The sequence below is a fragment of the Pezoporus wallicus genome, unplaced genomic scaffold, assembly GCF_028554395.1.
Source record: "Pezoporus wallicus isolate ANWC-B61680 ecotype Strahan unplaced genomic scaffold, APGP_CSIRO_Pwel_v1 scaffold_6885, whole genome shotgun sequence".
Lineage (NCBI taxonomy): Eukaryota > Metazoa > Chordata > Aves > Psittaciformes > Psittacidae > Pezoporus > Pezoporus wallicus.
In genome coordinates, this window is record NW_026638858.1 from 2,713,996 (window position 1) to 2,720,052 (window position 6,057).

Here is a 6,057-nt window from a genome sequence, read left to right on the forward strand (position 1 = left end):
ACTGCAAGGTTAAATCTTTTTGCTTCTGCAATGACTGCAAAAACCAAAATTGCAGTTTTACCTGAAGACATCTCCCGATCAATCTAATGTTAATAGACAGATCATTTATTCCTCGTGGGTGTTGTGAATCAATAAGGAGTTTAAAGAATCAATAAGGAGTTTAAATATAGTGAGCTGAAAGCCACGCTCAGCCATCATATATGCAAAGCATGCGTTTACATATGACTTCTGGGGGTGTCAGGTGGCATCTTTGACATATTAGAAGATACAAATGTTACTTTGTCTGTCACAGGTCCTTGGACAGGACCCTGAACAGCACACCCTTCATCCTTAACTGACTAAACAGGGAGCCAGACATCTGAAGAGGCATGTTTTGATTGATAGCTATGGTAAAGCAAAAGTAAATAGAGTCCTCAGAAATCTGACTTGCCACTGTACATGACCCAGGTTCTTTCCATAATTACATTCACTTAAAAATCAACACATCTCAGTCACTAAATTTAGCTCCATTTTGAACCAAAAAACGATGGTGGAGTTAAACGCTGGATTGTGCAAAGCGTTCGACACTGTCCCACACGACATCCTTGTATCTAAATTGGAGGGACATCAATTTGATGGATGGACCACTCAGTGGATAAAGAACTGGCTGGATGGCCGCACACAAAGAGTTGCGGTCAATGGCTCAATGTCCGGCTGGAGACCAGTAACGAGTGGTGTTCCTCAGGGATCAGTGTTGGGACCCGTCTTGTTTAACATCTTCGTCGCTGACATGGACAGTGGGATTGAGTGCGCCCTCAGCAAGTTTGCCAATGACACCAAGCTGTGTGGATTGGTTGATACGCTGGAAGGAAGGAATGTTATTGAGAGGGACCTTGACAGGCTTGTGAGGTGGGCTGATGCCAACCTGATGAAGTTTAACCATGCCAAGTGCAAGGTTCTACACCTGGGTCAGAGCAATCCCAGGCACAGCTACAGGTTGGGCAGAGAAGAGATTCAGAGCAGCCCTGCGCAGAAGGACTTGGGGGTGTTGGTTGATGAGAAAATGAACATGAGCCAGCAGTGTGCGCTTGCAGCCCAGAAAGCCAACCGTATCCTGGGCTGCATTAAAAGGAGCGTGACCAGCAGGTCGAAGGAGGTGATCCTGCCCCTCTACTCTGCTCTTGTGAGACCTCACCTGGAGTATTGTGTGCAGTTCTGGTGTCTTCAACATAAAAAGGACATGGAACTGTTGCAACAAGTCCAGAGGAGGGCCACGAGGATGATCAGGGGACTGGAGCACCTCCCGTATGAAGACAGGCTGAGGAAGTTGGGGCTGTTCAGCCTGGAGAAGAGAAGGCTGTGTGGAGACCTCCTGGCAGCCTTCCAGTATCTGAAGGGGGCCTATAGGGATGCTGGGGAGGGACTGTTCATTAGGGACTGTAGTGACAGGACAAGGGGTAACGGGTTAAAACTTAAATAGGGGAAGTTTAGATTAGATATAAGGGAGGAAATTATTTCCTGTTAGGGTGGTGAGGCACTGGAATGGGTTGCCCAGGGAGGTTGTGAATGCTCCATCCCTGGCAGTGTTCAAGACCAGGTTGGACAAGGCCTTGGGTGAGATGGTTTAGTGTGAGGTGCCCGTGCCCTTGGCAGGGGGGTTGGAACTAGATGATCTTAAGGTCCTTTCCAACCCTAACTATTCTATGATTCTATGATTCTATGATTGTGAATTTTATTCTGTCTTTATCTATAGTAAAATCTACAGTTGAAGTAATGACTTATATTGACACGGCAGTCTTTGTAATTAATTACATCAAACATCTGTGTAATTGTCCTTAGGTGATAGGAATAATTATGTGTTACTTCTGATTGTTTACCTCCATGTTTTAGAACATATAACACCTGCAGTGTGCAACTTCCTGTTGTTGCTTGGAAAAATAGTACTTTAAATTTTGGAAACACTCTGGTGCACTCCCAGTGAAATTCCATTCAAATCAAGCCATATTCCAAGTCCCTTTTCCCACTGGTTTGGCAGAGATTTGGCTGATGAGTCCTAACCATGTCTCCTAGCAGGGCTAGAGGCAGGCAGCAAAACTCTCTGCAACTGGGGAAAGGCAGAATCTCTCTTTAGCTGCTTTTCTGAACTGGCAAGAAGTGAAGTAGAGATTCAAGGAGCAAAGCTCATGTGAGAATAGAATGATTATCCTGAGGGACTTGGAACTGGGGAGTTCTGATGAAACAGACTCATTTTGTGGCACAAAGGGGGAACAGGTAATTTTTCTAGTTGCTAGGGTAAGGAAATGATGGAGAAAGTTTCTGACTCGCCTCACCATAATTAATTTCATTTTCAAATACCACTTAAAGAGGAAATTCTGCATTCACATGAACTTAATGATAGATGGTTGTGGTTAGAGGTGCTTATTCTGGCACTTATTTGTTTCAGTGAACAACTTCCAGATGACCTATTTGTATCTGCCATCTTTGGGAGTTACAGAATATTTGTCTGCTTTTATTTGTTTAAGTTTCCATATTCAAGGTGCCAGTTGGGAAGTGGCTTTTGGTAAGTACAGAAAATAACACCTACCTTATAATGAAAAAAATTTAGGTTACATTTCTAACATGATCATTATATTAAGAAAATGGGTAGAAGTCAATGCTTTCTACAGTATAATTCTGTTATATAGGAGAGTCATGCTTAATGCTGGTTGAGAGGGAAGATTCATCAGTAAGTTCTAACTCGGAAGAAGCAGAAGACCCCGTCAGAGGTTTCCAAAGCACAGTGTGAATTGTTTGAAAGTGCTGCATCTCTCCACTCAATTAAGGACACAGATGCTGGAGTACTTAATGTTTGTTACAAGGCATCTCCGTCTTTTGCTGCATGTAGCAACCAGTAGTGCAAAAGATAGGAAGGACAGCTCTACTCTCCCAAAAGCTGAGACAACAGAAAAGGCAACTTGAAGGCACATAAGTCATGGAGGTCTCTTGCTGGATGTGAAGAAAATCATCTTGGTCTCAAATAAGATAAAGGGAACACACAGAACCTTGGAGAAGTGCTGTTTTCATATGAAAGCATGGAAGTGCATTGCGTGGAAATGCAATTTTTCATATGAATTGTGGGTGGAAGTAGAACTTTTTGCAGAAATAAAGGTTTCTAGTTTCATTTGCTATTTGATTATTGACCCTTAACTAACTGAAGCAAGGAAGGCAGTGTCATGGACCAGCTAACACTGGCTCTCTCAGACACTTTGTCTTCTCTGTGAAATGGTTTCCTGTGACATATGCTGATCTCATTTAATATCCCCTTTGATACCAGCCTTCCTGAGCTATCTGACCACTGCATTAACTCTGCAGCCAGTAAGGCAAGAGACAATAGCCTTGAAAAGCTGCCCTACCTGTGACCATTGCTGAAGTTTTACAGAGATTAGCTTACGGGAAATCCTGTTGGAAATATTGAACATGTACTTTCAATTGTGTAATAATGTAATACTTAAAAATAAGAGAATTATAACTTGAATGTGTACTCTGGAAAGATTGGGAAAGTCTCTTTTAAAGGAAAAAGTATGAAGTAAGTCAAACTAGGACTTGAGGTAGTTAAACTTGCAAGATAGACCTGGTGGAGTAACTATTGGCCAGCTCTAATTTTTTATAAATGGGCATAAATCCACTCACTTGATTTACAATCACATAGAACTAGGTTTACATTTAGCCTGCTCCATAGAGTGGAATGATTATTATAGCAGTGTATAGACAATTTTTAATTCAGATGGATAGGGATTCTTTCTTTTATCCCAAATTCAGTGGATGTGAACTTCTACCTATAAAAAGTCCTGTATTTCTAACATGTGATCTCCCTAAACAGGAGATCATATTAGTCCTTTAAATGAGGTTTGAGAACAAAGGTTGTGCTACACTTCAGTGTCATACTTGAGCACTGTAAATATTTAAGTTAAAACAGGGTTGTAGCAGTGTATATATTCTTTGCTGTCTATCCATGAAAATTAAATTTAAGCCAATGAAATTAGTATGTGATATTCCTATACCTGTGTCAGTCCTGCAGTCTTGTAAATACTATCCTGGTGCAAATTGTCCGAAAACACCTGAAAAATTTACATTAATTTGAATAAATACATCAAATTTCATAGAAAGCCATTGTTTGAAAGCACCTGACTGGAAAATATCTACCGTATTACCAAAAATTAAGGGAGGTAAATTCTTGGGTAAACCAGCCCTCTTCTACTTAAATCTAGTTCTGTTCGTTTAATTATGAGTCTGGTCCTCTAGCCACTAAAGCTAACCTTTAAGAGAGATGCTAAACTAGGATTCTCTGTTCTCCACTGTGGCAATTCAGATGTACACCCTCACATTAACACTGAGAACAAAACTTAACCTCTTCCAAAAGGCCAAGAAAGTTTGATTCTGGACCATATTTTCTCCTACCTTTGGTTACAAACTGGGCTATTCATATTCCATATTCATGGCAGAAAAATGTTATTTTATATTACATTGTTCAGATCATTATTGAGTAAAAGTGAAGTGTTGGGAATTGAGGGAAGATGGCCCATTACAGGAACAATGAAATGAGAAAAATGGAGGAGTTGATAACCCACAGTCAGTCTTGAGTAAGTTGCTATGGAAGCGTCCTGGGTTCAGCAGTAGCAGTCATGTTTTTCCTTTGTGGTAGCTAGTGCAGTGCTGTGTTTTGACTTCCATCCTGGGAACAGTGCTGGTGATACCGATGTTTTCGGTTGTTGCTAAGTGATGTTTACCCTGACCAAGGACTTTGTGAGGCTCATGCTCTGCCAGGGAGGAGGGGAAGCTGTGAGGAAGCAGAGATGGGGTGCCTGACCCGGGCTAGCCAGGGAGGTATTCCATACCACAGCACGTCATGCCCGGGGTGGGGGGTAACTGGGAGTTACCCGGAAGGACACGGGCTTCCGGGTGGAACTCGTTTTCTTGGCCGGTGGTATCGTATTCTCTTCCCTTGTTATTTTCCCTTTTCATTGTTGTAGTTAATAGTAGCGGTGGTGATTTGTGTTGTACATTGGTTGCTGGACTGTTCTTGTCTCAACCCGTAGGAGTTGCACTCTTTCGATCCTCCTCCCCGTTCCTCCGGGAGCAGAGAAGGGAAGAGCCCCGGTGGGGGGGGGGGGACACGGACCTCGATTGTTGTCAGCTCGGCACCACTCACTGGGAGTGAGTGAACAAGTTACCTGACTGGGTTTAAACCACGACAGGAAGGTGGTATGATGTCGTGATGTGTAGTTACAGAACAAAATATTTCTCTCTGCCACAAAGGTCTTGCAACCAATGAGCAAAACATACAGAAGAACAGGCTGTGATGGCATGTAATAGTGCATGGGTAAGTGGTCTTAGTTAAAAACAAGTATAAATGCTAGAAAATGTGGAAGCAGAGTACAGTGCAGGTGTTCTGTGAAACATGTACAGAGAACAATTTTTTGAGTAAATATTAGTAAGGAATTACTGCAGATATTTATCCAGGTCCAATGAAAGTGGATGTGTGTGTGAAATCAGCCACTACATACCTGTTCTCTTGGAGGCATTCCTTCAGTTGGAAGAAGCAAGTGCAAGACTGCCAAAGCACCCTGCCAGAGCTCATTCTGCCAGATTCACGGCATTGCATAAGATACTCATAAAAGGAGAAACTCATGAAACTGTGTGTAAAATGGAAATACCCTGCAGAAAAAATGTCTGCCCCTCTGAACATTTATCTCCAAGATGTTACAGTTAAGGCTGGGCCTAGGTCAAGGAGGGAAATGAGATGCATTTTAAACTTCTTTACCCTCCAGTTATTTGTGTTCAGTCAGTAACCCACAGCTAATGTTTTGCCTTTTTTTTTTTCTCTGTCATGACAGACCTGACCTAGGCAAGACATGTACCATTTGTAGAAACAGCTCTTCAGTGAATGTCCACAAGGACTTGCTTCAAGATGGTGCACTGTATCACTATGCTAATGACAGAGGCTGTCAATCAGTGCTTACACTAATAGCCACTGTTTATTGCTGCTTCAGCACCCAAGTCAGACAGATTTGACAGTGCTACACAGATCAACAGTTTCCA